The sequence below is a fragment of the Theropithecus gelada genome, chromosome 8 (assembly GCF_003255815.1).
Source record: "Theropithecus gelada isolate Dixy chromosome 8, Tgel_1.0, whole genome shotgun sequence".
Taxonomy (NCBI): Eukaryota; Metazoa; Chordata; class Mammalia; order Primates; family Cercopithecidae; genus Theropithecus; species Theropithecus gelada.
The window spans coordinates 2,039,277-2,053,864 of NC_037676.1; the positions used below are offsets into that span (position 1 = coordinate 2,039,277).

General features: G+C 43.1%; 1 non-coding gene across 1 annotated transcript; it reads right to left on the reverse strand.

The window, feature by feature from the left end:
• Positions 1–5,191: 5,191 nt before the first annotated feature.
• On the reverse strand, positions 5,192–5,298 carry LOC112630804. The gene has a single exon (XR_003120944.1). It is a non-coding gene; the product is annotated as a U6 spliceosomal RNA (small nuclear RNA).
• Positions 5,299–14,588: the final 9,290 nt, after the last annotated feature.

Sequence of the window (14,588 nt, forward strand, 5' to 3'; positions counted from 1 at the left end):
CTTTCAACAAATTGGGCAATGCTTTTGTGGTTCCCACTGGGCGAGTGTTGAAGCTCACAAAACGCAAAGGCATTTTTGAACGTCTGGTCTTTGACGTATAATTTCTATTCAGCAAATTCACCACTTCAAGATGGATGGTTCTGTGAATTCTGATGAATGTAAATGGCTGTGACCAGTACCACAGTTAAGACATAGAAGCTTGGCTGGATGCAGTGCCTCATGCCTGTTATCCCAGCACTTTGGGAGACTGAGGTGGGCGGATCACCTGGGGTCAGGTGTTTGAGACCAGCCTGACCAACATGGTGAAACCCCTTCTCTACTCAAAATACAAAAATTAGCTGGGCGGGGAGGCATGTGCCTGTAATCTCAGTTATTCAGGAGGCTGAGGCTGGAGAATTGCTTGAACCTGGGAGGTGGAGTTTGCAGTGAGCCGAGATCACGCCATTGCACTCCAGCCTGGGTGACAAGAGCGAAATTCCGTTTCAAAAAAAAAAGAGACATAGAACATTTTTGTCACCCCAAAACATTCCCCTGTGCTCCTTAGTAACCCATCCTCTTCCTGGAATCCCAAACCCTGGCAACAACTGATGCGTTCTCTAAGCTGGGAGTTTTGACTTTCCCAGAATGCCATGGAATCACATGGTGTGCAGTGGCTCGTGTCTGGCTTCTCCGACTCGGCGCGATGCTCCTGAGATCCGAGTTGCTGTCCATGTCAGTCAGCTGTTCCTCTTTGCTGCTGTGTAGCACTGCTGTTGTGTGGATGCACCACAGTTTGTTCATTCCTTCCCCTGATGATGGACATTGAGGTTGTTACCAGTTTTTAGCAATTAAGAAGAAAGCCACCATGAACATTGGGTACTGGTTTTCATGTGGATGTATGTTTCTATGCAATCCTGTTTTGATTCAAATGTGAACTCATCTACTACTGTGCTAGGCAATTTTTGGATGATTTGGGGTCTAAATGAAGATAATGCAGGTGCTTGCTGTGTTCTCCCTTTCTGAAGTCTGGGACTGCCATGGAATTTGTGTGGTTTCTTTGGGCAGGACGGCAGGCAATGCAGGAATTCTTTTATCTATGCCTTGTTCCATCTCATATGCATGTGCCCTCCAGTGCCTAAAAGTTTGCAAACACTTAGTGCAGTGATGAGATGTTTTGCTCTACTGACCCCAAATACACGCTTTCTCTCCCATTTCAGGACCCCGCTTGGCAGAGAAAAGAAAAGCATTAGGTTGCTGAATTCTAATGCTTTGCTTACAGGTATGAGAAATACAGTAAATGCTGGTTCTGACAAAACTCCACATACAATAAAATGAATGAACGGCCTAATGTTTTATCTGTCTTTCAGTTATTCCGATGGGATAGTTCCAAGAGGTTTTAAGATAAAATGTGAAGCCTCAAAACAGCTGGAGAAAGAAAGTCCCATAGTCATTTTCCCTAAAATAGAATATGGATAGAATTTTGGAAAATGTTTGCAAACTTCCCTTATGTATAGAATTTTGGAAAATGTGTACAACCATAGCTCCTTGCCATTAATTAGTAATACCAGCTGTTCTTCATATACCTGTCACATCCACGGTGGGTTCTTATCAGAACTATTCATTGGCCACATAGGAGGGAAGATGGCTTATTCAGATTTGAGCTTTATTCAGTAAATTCACCCCCATCCCCACCTACCACGCAACCTGGTACGTTATTCCAACTTGATAGCTTAACTTGAACCATGCAAATTTGTCAATATTCTCCTATTTTTGAACCACCAAAACAACAATTCTGATTTAACTCAGAAGTTCCTGCAGTTCCCGTACACCTCTGCACCTTTGCACATATTTTTTTGCCCAGGTAGAATGCTGCTTGAGTTTCAGGGTTGCTGTAACAAAGTTCCACAACTATGAGGCTTAGAACAACAGAAATATTATCAGGAGCTCTGGAGGCCAGAAGTCCAAAATCCCAGTGTTAGCAGGACCGGGCTCCCTCTGAAGGCGCTAGGAAGGATCTGTTCCACTTCTCCCTCCACGCTTCTGGTACATTCTTGGCTTGTGGCAGCACAACTCCAGTCTTCACATAGGACTCTCTCTGTATGGGTGAGTGTGTCCAAATGACCCCTTTCTATAAGATCACCAGTCATATTGGATTGGGGGCCCGTCCTACTCTAGCATGACCCCTCTCAATCAATTACATCTGCAAGGACCTGCTTCCAAATAAAGTCACATGCTGAGGTCTGGGGGTTAGAACATCAACACAGGAATTTGGGGGACCATCGCTTAAACTGTAACATATGCCTTCCTGCCCTTCCCCCAGGCCTTTCCCTTTGGGAATTGGCTTACCCCAGACAAACCTTATTTCCTATAGACAATTTTCCCTATGGCCTCTTCTCCCACCCACCACACACCGTGCTCCTCACCTGGCTGTCAATGACACTCTTATCCCATTGTATTAAGGTAGTCTTTCTGCCAATGTGTCTCTCCCAGATGATTATGAGATTCAAAGAGACAGAGAACATCTATTGTTCATCTTTGCATTGTCCTCCAAGCCCAGCAAGTAGAAAGTGCTCCAAAGAGCTCTGGATAACTTCATGAACAAAGAAATGAAAGAACTGCACCACCAAAAGCCACCCTGCAGCTGATCCAGGCATGGATCTGTACTTTGGATGTGTCTTGTTCATAGAAACTGTTGGTCAAGGTGCCTTCCTTTGCAGGAAGACATTAGTACAGATGAAATGGGAGAATTAAAATCGTGGGCGTGGTATTTGCCATGTTCTGTGCTCATTACTCCTCTCAACCATATAGTGCTGCACTATCATCATCCACATTTTACAGGGGAGTCATCAGAGGCACAAAGCTAAGGGACACTGTTAAGGTCCAACAGCCTGTGCCCTCTCTGCTGTTTCACTTGAGTGGTTTGGAACAGCAGCCTCAGAGTCTTTCTCATTCCCCAAGGCTATCCCTAGAGCGTGCGTCCAGCTATTTTGTCCTGACACGTTCATGAAGCTGAGACACCGCCTCTTACAGGAGCACAGCTGGCTGGGGAGCCCTCCCACTCCGAGCCTCTCACCCCCAGCTCCATCCTGACCTCCACACCTCACAGGGCTCAGGGTGACCCCGGCTGCTTTGTCTGGACTGTGGCGGCTCCACCCATTCCCTATTGTGACCTGGGCAGTCAGGCTGGGCTGTGAGCTAGCGGGCGAGGAGAGTGAAGCCCCGACCCCCCTGCCCCCAATGGGTTCTGGGGCAGTCGGAGGAATTACTTCTGCTGGGTCACTGGATTAGGGTCTATTTCAATCCACTATGACCTCATCTTAATTTAACTAATTATATCTGCCAAGAGTCTATTTCCAAATGAGGTCACATTCTGAGGTTCTGGGTGGACATGAATTTTGGGACGATACTATTCAGCCCAGTCCAGATCCTCTGTAAGATCTTTTAAGAACAGGTCCTCTGTAACCAAAGGGAGGCAATGAGGGACGGTGGTTAGGAGTGCAGGCTCTGAAGTCAGACGACCCAGTCTCCCTCCTGACTCCCCTACTTGAAATGCCTGTGTGACCTCAGCAAGAGATGTCCCCCGTGCCTGTGCCTTTTCAGATTTCCTCATCTATAACAGGGGAATTATAAGAGTTCCTACCTTTTTGGGCTGTTGTGAGAATTCAGTGAGGTAATGCACATGAAGCACTGAGCGAATGGGTAATAGGAGATGCTACATAGACTGTTATCTTCATCACTGTCTTTCACTCCCATCCAGTTCTCAATAGCATACACACGGCTGTCACAAATACACAGAAGTATTAGGAATTAGCTCTGCGAGACAGGTCTATTTCAGATAAGAAAAATGAGGATCAGAGAAGCTGAAAGTCTTGCTGAGGACACCCCAGCAAAGTGAATTACAGGCCCAGAATTCTATCAAAGGCATCCCGCCTTCTGAGATTAGAACCGCCTTCTGTGTCCCAGGAAAAACCTACTGTAGTCATGCCTAGATCTGCCTGGTCTAAAAACCACAAAAATAGCAGGAGTTACCACTGAGTCAATGCTTGCCATGTATAAAGACCTGGATTTAGCTGTTTCCTTCCATTCACAGAGCTGTCCTGCAGGACAGATGTAACTTTTACCATCACTGTAAAAACTGAGCCTTAAACTGCTTAAGAAACTGTTCAGATTCATTCAACTGAATATTCACACTGGAGTTTGAATGAAGGTCTATGTGGCTTCAGAAATTTAAGATCCAAACCGTACTGCTGTTGTACCTGACATCCTTCGCGCAGCTCCCTCATCTTCAGAAAGACAATTATAATTCTTCATTTTAAAGCAAGGTCGTGAGACTTTCCAGTGACTTCCGGGCATTTGGTAAAGAACAGCTTTGTTCAAAGTAAGTTGATGAACACAGCAATTTCTTCATAACAGCAATCTGGTTAAAAAAATAAAATAAACCCATATCCAGCTTTGGCAAGGGAGTTATTTGTTTTCATGTTTTGTATTTGGACTTGCAACACATCGAGGGGTGATTTTTTTTCAACGTTTTGTGTGTCACTTAACATTTTTGAAAATAAAGCCTTATAAGCTGTGAAACAATATGAAATCCTGATCCTATCTCTGTAAAATCTGGTGGGTGCACATTGATAGACAAGGGTGTGGAAAGTTACATCTGAAGGTGGCAATAGGAGTTGCCTCTGCATGGGTGGAATTAGAAGGATTGTTGATTTCATTTATTTATTTGAATACATGATAAAGGAAGTTCAAGCAGTAAGATGGCTGCACAGCGAAGAGGAAGTTCACCTCTTACGCTCGTTCTCAGTCCCCTCGCCAAAGCCAGTTATATGGATATGTATTCTTCCTGAAATATTCCTTTCATACACAATCGTGTATAAAATCGTGTATGGAAAAAAAAAGTCTGCTCATTGTGTAGTGTGTGTTTACATATAAATGCACTTATTTATGTAGTTATGGGTATTCTTCATGGTCTTTTTCCATATCTGAGTTTTCCAGCTTTTTATCATTATACATTTCTTTTTATTTTCTTTTACTTTAAGTTCTGGGATAAATGTGCAGGCTTGTTACACAGGTATACATGTGCCATGGTGGTTTGCTGCACCCACCAACCTGTCATCTAGGTTTTAAGCCCAGCATGCATTAGGAATTTGTATGAATGTTCTTCCTCCCCTTGGCCCCCACTCCCTCCCCAACAGGCCCTGGTGTGTGATGTAAACATATGGGACGCTTCACGAATTTGCATGTCATCCTTGCGCAGGAGCCATGCTAATCTTCTCTGCATTGTTCCAGGGTTAGGATATATGCTGCCGAAGTGAGCACTATACATTAATTTTTAATCGAATTTTTTCAAAGGTCCGAAAGGTTTGGGGAAGCCTGGAAAACCATGAGAGTTACCATATTCCTCAATTTTCACATTAATCACGCCTGCTCCGTTTATTTGTGCTATTTGGCAATCTTTTTCAGGATGTTTTAGGATCTGTAAGTTGTTTATAATTCAGTGTTTTGTGCCACAAGATAACATTTTGATACAATATTTGTAATTTTTGCATTGGCACAAGTCAGTTTGAATATCTACTGTATTCCTCCAGTGACCTATTATGAGGTGCGATGGATTTTTTGTTGGTGTTTTTTTTTTTTTTTTTTTTTTTTTTGAGATGGAGTCCCGCTCTGTCTCCCAGGCTGGAGTGCAGTGGTGCGATCTCCACTCACTGCAAGCTCCGCCTCCTGGGTTCACGCCATTCTCCTGCCTCAGCCTCCCGTGTAGCTGGGACTACAGGTGCCTGCCACAACGCCCAGCTAATTTTTGTATTTTTAGTAGAGACGAGGTTTCACCGTGTTATCCAGGGTGGTCTCCATCTCCTGACCTCGTGATCCGCCCGTCTCGGCCTCCCAAAGTGCTGAGATTACAGGCATGAGCCACCGCACCCGGCCTTGTTGGTGTTTTTTACTTTTTGTTATTGTGAACTATACAGAAAGAGAAAAATGGGTTGGCTGAAAATGGATTTGGTGTGAAAAGGCGGGGAAAATGTGAAGAATTTTGAAAAAAACATACAAAAGTGCTTAAATGTAAAATATATTATAAAACCAGCCCTTGTTGTATTAAAATTAATGCACGAGCCAGGCGCGGTGGCTCACGCCTGTAATCCCAGCACTTTGGGAGGCCGAGGTGGGTAGATCACCTGCAGTCAGGAGTCCAAGATCAGCCTGGCCAACATGGTGAAACTCCTTCTCTACCAAAAATACAAAAATTAGCCAGGCATGGTGGCATTTGCATGTAGTCCCAGCTAGTTGGGAGGCTGAGGCAGGAGAATCACTTGAACCCAGGAGGCAGAGATTGCAGTGAGCTGAGATTGCACCACTGCACCCCAGCCTGGGCGACAGAGTGAGACTCTGTCTCAAAAATAATAATAAAACTAATGTATAAGACTAGATGGTGATGATTGAGAGTCCTTGTTGACCAAATTGTTTGTTTTCTTTTCCAGCAGTCCCAGAGCATAGCTATATGGTTGGAGAGACTAATCGAAACCATTATCTCAAAGGCTGTATCCCAGCCCTTTCAGAAGCCAAGGCAGGAAGACGGCTTGAGCCCAGAAGTTCAAAATTGCAGTGAGCTATGATTGCACCACTGCACTTCAACCTGGGCAACAGAGCAAGACCCCGACTCTTAAAAAAAAAAAAAAATCTGCCTATCAAAATGTGCCATAAGTGCTTTTTGCCTATGCCAGCAGGCTGCACCTCAGTAGGCTATAGGAGTAACTTGTTCCTGCCCCTTCCCCTCCCAAACAACCTTTCTTTCCTAGGGTGACAGTAGGGGGGCCTCTGGTTTGCCAGAAAAACAACCAAAGCACATGGTACCAGCTGCGCATTATCTGCTGGGGTGTGGGCTGTGGCCAGAAGAACATGCCTGGAGTGTACACGGAGGTGTCCAATTATCTGCTTTGGATCGAGAGGAAGACTGTGCTGGCAGGGAAGCCTTACAAGTATGAGCCAGACTCTGCGTACGCTTTGCTTCTCTCACCCTGGGCCATCCTGTTACTATAGTTTGTGATGCTTCTATTATTCTGGTGATTAAACACCACGTTGTCTCAAAAGTCAAGCATCCTTCTCAGTTTGTGCTCTAAGTATAGGGCAATTCCAGGTTGCAATGAGTGGCTCTCAGATGATGAGTTGTGCCTGAACCAATCATAGAACTATAGCAGTACTTAAAAGATAGCTAAGACCCAAACGTCACAGCCTATGGGTCACCTGGAACTCGGAAGTAGCTTGCCTGAGTCCTCTCCAAGAGTTTGGAGGGAGTGCCTTTCCACCAGGGGGATCGTGCTGGGGACCTGGGAAGCAGGAAGCTTGTTCTTTCCTCCTTGCAAATAGGCATCCTTCCAAGGCAGCTTTTATCCTCCAAAAGGGTAGACAGCTCATGAGATAGGAAACATGTTGAACTCTTTCCCGCTTCATTGGTAGCTCATCTCAGAGACCTGCAGATTTGGTTTCCAGAAAGATCCTTGTCCTTTACCCTGCTTGCTCCCTCAGCCACCATCTGGTCCTGAGTCCCCAGTAAAAGTTGCTTTTGGCTCTCAGAGATTATGAGCAACAACTCTAAGATTCAGGATCAGAAGGCATTGAAGCAGAAATGTCCTAGTGTTGGGGTGGAAAAAAAACACACAGCTAGTGAGATGTAGCAATCAAGGTACCTTTGCTTGCGAGCATTGGGAGCTCCAACTGAAGCTTAAAAGGATGTCGGTGGTGCAGACTCGAAAGAAGAGCAGAAACCCTGGGAGCTGCCCCATAAACAGCAGTCTGACAGTCTGATGGACACCAAGGGCATCTTTCAGGCCATCTGGACGAAAGGGTGGACTGTCCGTTCTTTATGCAATCATCCTTGAGCAGAAATTTTTCAGTCAGGCACGACATATAAAACGGCATTCTTTACTGAGGCAACTTGGCATATTTTTGAAGAGAGAGAATGAAAAAGCTACAGGGTATTTTTTAAAAATGAGAGCATTTTATATGAGTTTGCCTTAAGTGGAATTCCATGAGCTGTGAACAACAACAACAAAAACACAGGAAAAGCATCAACCTTTGTGCACATGCATTTGAGAAGAAAGAAAAGATGATGTAAAGAGAGTTCCTTTAGCTTGGCCTTCATCAGCTTTCTCAGAACAGGATAGCTTGTCCACCATCTGACTCCAGAAAGCATTTAGGTGAGGAAGCACCTAAATGCTGTAGCAGGAGGAATTAGTATATACCTGCAGTCCATTTTGGTCTAAAGCTGAAGTGGCCACAAGAATTTTGGCAGTTGGGAAGCACAGAATGGTGGCTACACGCAGATGGGGTAGTGTCCCCAAGAAAGGTAGATTTAAAAAGGATTTCCTCTTGTCTCTGAAATAAGAGCAGTGATGATTCCCTGGGCTTGAAGTTCAGAAGGCTGAGGCTAGGAGAGGCCACAGTGTTGTGTCTTCAGCTCAGGCCAGTAGGCAGATAGAAAAGCTGAAATGACCAGACCACTCTACCAAGCTCCTGTGAGAGGCGGTGTGTGTACATGTATGTGTACGTGTGTGCATGTACATGTACATGTGTATGTGTGCAGATGTACTATATGCATGTACGCGTGTGGGTACTTGTGTGTGTATGCACTTGTGTGTGTACTGTGTGTTTGTGTATTTGTGTGTGCATGTGTGTGTGTACGTGTGTGTGCATGTGTGTGTTTTGTGGGGGTGCTTCTCTGCCTCCATCACAAAATAGTTGTCAAACTTTCAGATTTTTGCTAATTCTATAAGCAGTGATAACTCAAAGTAGGTTTTTTAAAAAATTGAAATTTGCACAAAGAGAAATATTCTGATCTTAAGTATACAGTGTGAAGAGTTTTAAAAAATGGTTTTAATTTTTATTAAACCCATTTGATCAATTATTTATTTCATGGTTAGTACATGCTGAATCCTAAGAAATTTTTACCTATTCCAATATTGATATTGTATTGTTTTCTTTTACAAGCTTTATTATTTTAGCTCTAACATTTAGGTCCATCATCCATCTTGAAACAATTTCTGTGTATGGTGTGATATGGGTCAGGATTCATGTGTTTCATATACACAGCCAATTGAATGGAAAAGGCCTTACTTTTCATTGGATTACTTTGACATCTTGGTCTAAATCAGTTGGTCTAAATTAGTATAAGTATAGGTCTGTTTCTTGAGTTATGTCTTTTTTTTGCTGACCTGGGTATTCTAGGACTGGATATCTGGTTTGATTTTTATTTGGTATCTGACCTGGATGTCTTTGTTTCCACTTGGAAGTGGCATACAGATAGTCGGTAAAAGTAGCTATTTAAGGCAAGCTTTTGGTAGCCCATGCAGAACCACATGGGGAAGCACCAGAGGCAGAAGGAGCAGGGAAGAGCATGTAGGCAGAGTCTTTACTGTGGGCTTTGCAGGAAGGAATAGGTGAGGCAGACTCTGCAGGCTGAGGATTGGCTGGATAATTCAGCAGGCTCTGGAGGATAGGGATTGCTGCCAGTTGCCTGGTGCCTGGCTCTGGTGATTAGGGGAGAGAGACCTAAATAAAGGAGGTATTTGGTGGGTAGTTGCTTTGCATTGGTTGGGTTGCATATGAAAAGTGCACTTGCAGGTGAGTCTTTTACTCTGTCTAGGAATTGTCCAGTCCTGGGATGGGCAGACACTCTAGGATCAACAAGGTCCCAAATATCAAACATCAAAATACAAAAACATCAAAAATACAAAACATTGAAAATACAAAAACATCAAAAATACAAAACACAAAAAGGCACGATTAAAACAGTATTCAAGTACCTTGAACACACAAATCCCACTGAGTCTCACTCACCAGCAAAAAAACCTTTCATCTCCTCTGAAAACTCTGGCCATTTCCTGCTTGAGAGTCCTAGAATGATCTCATATGAAGCAGTTACTTTATAGAAGGATGCTAAGCTTCAAAACTCAACCCACCAACTCTCATGGCCTCCAGGATTATAAATACAACTCAATTTCATAGTATCCCACAGGAAAAAAAGTACAAAAATTGGATCTGGGGAACATTAAACAACAAAAGGACGCTAAAATTTTGCTAAGACATCAGAATGCACCTGCAATATATAGTTGAAATAAAGTATAAAAGCACTAAAACAAGGGGGAAAAACATAGCATTGGAGTGGACAGGATTAATCCATATAATCAGTTTATGGCATATTCTGAATTCAATAAACTAATGAACAGCTGGGAGTGGCTCTAATATTTTGCTTGATTGGTTAATTAAGCCTTGCATTTAAAAGCGGTCTACGTTAAATGATGCAGTCATGTCAGAAATTTCTTCTTACACTGATGAGAAAGGGATACAAATTATTAGGGAGATGAGAAGTTGGGGCAGATTCATTATGTTAATCTGTTCACTCATCCCTCTCTATGTCCCATAAGAAGGTCTAAAGATGCATCTTTCACCAAAGCAGTAGGAGTGCATCAATGAAGGGTAAGGGGCAATGTGGTGGAAGTGGTTAACTGTCCACAAAAATCATGCCTCCCTTCCATGTTGTAGAAGGATACTAGAAAGTGTCTCTGCCTGGCTGCGCATGGTGGCTCCCGCCTGTAATCCCAGCACTTTGGGAGGCTGAGATGGGTGGATCACAAGGTCAAGAGATTGAGACCATCCTGACCAACATGGTGAAATCCGTCTCTACTAAAAATACAAAAATTAGCTGGGCGTGGTGGCACACACCTGTAATTCCAGCTACTTGGGAGGCTGAGGCAGGAGAATTGCTTGAACCTGGGAGGTGGAGGTTGCAGTGAGCCAAGATTATGTCGCTGCGCTCCAGCCTGGTGACAGAGTGAGAGTACCCAAAAAGGAAGGAAGGAAGGAAGGAAAGAAGGAAGGAAATAAAGAAAGAAGGAAGGAAGGAAGGAAGGAAGGAAGGGAGGAAGGAAGGAAGGGAGGGAGGGAGGGAGGGAGGAAGGAAGGGAGGGAAGAAAGTGTATCTGCCCATCCAGACATTGCATTTCATAATGTCCCCTTTGCATCTAGGCAAGACCATGTGACCAATTTTCAACACTGGAATTTAAGCATAAGTTAAAAGGTCTGCTGACTTCACTGTTATTCCTCTGATGGTAGTACTCATTGTTTTGCTGTTTCTGAGACTTTTTTCCCTTCTATTTAGTTTTCAGCAGTTTGAACACGGTATTCCTAGGTGTGGTTCTCTTGTATTTACCTTGCTGGTGACACACAAAATTCTTTCAGTTGATGAGTTGATGTCTTTCATCAGTTCTTGGAAGTTGTTACCCAGCGTATCTCCAAATACTGACTCTGCCTCAATTTCTGCTTTCTTCTTATTCTAAAATTCCTAGGCTTGCTTTAGCAGTTCTTTATGCCCTTAAACATAAGGTTTTTGCATTTTATTTGAGTTTTCTGGTTATTTTGGGCAAGTGCTTTAATTTCCTGCAAAACTTTTCCATCCTGCCTGGAAGAGTAAGTTCTTATATAAAATTATTTTACTCTGTAGTTTAAATCTTTGTTTCAAGAAAATTGTCTTTATTCCTTCTGTTATGGATTTGAAAGGCTTTTCAGTTCCGATTTTTTCCCTTTTCATTACTTCAGGTATACTGGTTACTCACATGCTGGGTGTAAGTTGTCCATCCCCTGTGTCTTTCATCTTATTCCTGCAATTCCGCATTGAATCATGCATGAATGTCTGCTGCATTCTTCTTTTTTGTTGGTTGGTTTGTTTGTTTGAGGTGCAGTCTTGCTTTGTCTCCCAGGCTGGAGTACAATGGCATGATCTCGGCTCACTACAGCCTCCATGTTCCGGGTTCAGAATCGTTTGAACCTCCACTTCCAGGGTTCAAGCAATTCTTGAACCACCACGCTCCGCTAATTTTTGTAGTTTTAGTAGAGACGGGGTTTCACCATGTTTGCCAGGCTGGTCTTGAACCCCCGACCTCAGGTGATCTGCCCACCTCAGCCTCCCAAAGTGCTGGGATTACAGACATGAATCACTATGCCTGGCCCATGTCTTCTGCATTCTGCATGAATAGCTTACATCAGCCCACATTGTCACTTACAAGGTATTGGGTTCTTATTTTGCTGTTTCTTGTTTGGTTTTAACTTCATCATTTCTATTTTCTTACTTTTTATGTTTCTATCCATTTCCTTTTCATTTCTTTTTTTCTTTTATAAACTTATGTATTATAGGGGCAGCTTTAATTTCTTTGAGTAAAGATGATAAAATAAAGCAGCTAAAATTTTCTATTTCTGGAGTACATCCAACAAAATTTTGTTTTATTTAATTTTACATATATATGTGTATTTTATCTATATCTGTATCTACCTACTCATTTGTAGAGAGATTTAGAAATATTGATATATATATATATATAACCTAATGCTAAAGTGTATTCATGTTTTTTGTTGTTTTCATACATTTTTGTTTTTGCGGTTGATTTATGAACTCAGGTTAGTTCTAACCATTCTAACCAGCTCAGGCTTTAACTCCAAAATACAAAAGATAGAATATCTTTTCCTATTTTTATGAGTTTTTATTTTTGAGGCAGGGTCTCATTCTGTTGCCCAGGATTCAAGTGAAGTCATGTGATCATAGCTCACTGCAGCCTCGACCTCCTGGGCTCAAGTCATTCTCCTACCTCAGCCTCCCGAGTAGCTGGGAGCACAGGCATGCACCACCATGCCTGACTACTTTGTTGTATTTATTGTAGAGATGGGGTCTTGCCATGTTGCCCAGGCTGGTCTTGAACTCCTGGGCTCAAGTGATCTGCCCGTCTCAGCCTTGCAAAGTGCTGGGATTACAGGTGTAAGCACCGCGCCTGGCCTTTTCCTATTTTTCTTGAGAATTAGCATGAGACCATCCCTCTTTATCTATAGGGCTGGGTATTCACGATTTATGTTCTCGATTTCTCTATTAAGTCATTCTTCTGTTTGAGGAGAGGAAAGAGGAACTGGAGCTGGGGCCGGAGCCCGGAACAGTCACCATGTGGGAATGCTGTTGCTTTCTTTCTGAAGAGGGCCTGAGTCTGGGATTGAATCCCATCAGTTTGGGAACCCTCCTATTCTGGAAAAGCATCCATGATTTTCAGCAGCCCCTGCTCTTTGCGATTATCTCCCCAGAGCTCAAAGTCTTCTTTTTATTCCTGAGCCAACACATAATTTTCCATAAACAGTGGAAACATCATCCACAAAATCTCTGTGCCCTACGTTATACCCCTGCCAGTCAAGCAGCTATGTCAGGGGTAAAAGAAAGGCACCATATTGCGATACTGTCCCCCATAGCCTGCTACCTGAAAGGATGAGGCTGTGAAGGTAGCGCTCTCTGTCCTTCCCATCATTTCCCAGGTTACCAGCCCTTGACTGCCTGAGCTGTGAGTGCAGGTGGAGCTTCATAGAAGTTCCTTACTTTGTTTTGCTGAACATCCCTGAGAATGCCCCAGAACTGGGGAGCCACGTGTGGATTTCCAGCACTAACTAAACATGAAAACGAAGAAAATCTGAATGAGAAGGCACAGGTGCGAGAATAGGAAAAGATATTTGCAACACCTGCAACTGAAAACTGCATTGATCTGAGAACGTATTTAACACGTCCACATATCAATAAGGAAAAGGAGAGACAATCAACCAAGAAATGAGCGCAAGACACAAGGGCCGAACAAACACCTTGAACAAAGAGGATCTTCAGTGGCCAATGAATATGCAAAAATGTGCCAGACTTGTTAATTATCTAGAAAATGCAAATTAAGACCACAATGAGATGACTCTATAACATTCCAGAAAAGATAACATTACAAATATTGATACACTGAACATTGGCAGCATGTGAGCCAACAGGAACTTTCAAAGTCTGCTATTAAGAGGGCAAATAATTGGAAACCACGTTGTCTGTACCTATTACAGATGGGAATATATTTGCCTGTGACAGGAGCTCTACTTGTTGTTATCCACCTGTATGAGTTTCCCATGGCTGCTATAACAAATCACCACAAACTTAGTGACATAAAACAACATGAATTTATTACTCTACGGTTGCGGTCAGAAGTCCAAAACACCTCTCACTGGGCTCAAATCAAAGTCCTGGCAGGAGGCAGTAAGGGACATTCCATTTTCTTATCTTTTCCAGATTTCAGAGATGTTCCGCATTCTTTGGTCCATGGTCCCTTCCTCCATCTTCGAAGTCAGCATCAGGCCAAGTTCTTCTCATGCTGATCTCTCCCTGGTCCTCTTTTCTGCCTCCATTTTCCACTTATAAGGAATTTTTTAAATCACATTGGTCCCATTTAGATAATCCAGATACCCTCTCCATCTCAGAATCAACTGATGAGAAACCTTAATTTCATCTGCAAGCTTAATTCCCCTTTGCCATGTAAGCTAACATATTAATAGGTTCTGGGAATTGGACTGTGACCATCTTCGGGTCAGGCAAAACTCTGCCTACCACAATACCCAAGAGAAACTCTTACACATGTAAACATATACATGTTTACAACATACACAAGGCAACATGTGCAAGAAAGTCTATAGCAGGGCTATTCAGAGCAAGACCTAAACAAAACAAACGCCTAATAATCGAGTGCTAGAGGACTAAAGTGATGTCTATTCATATAATA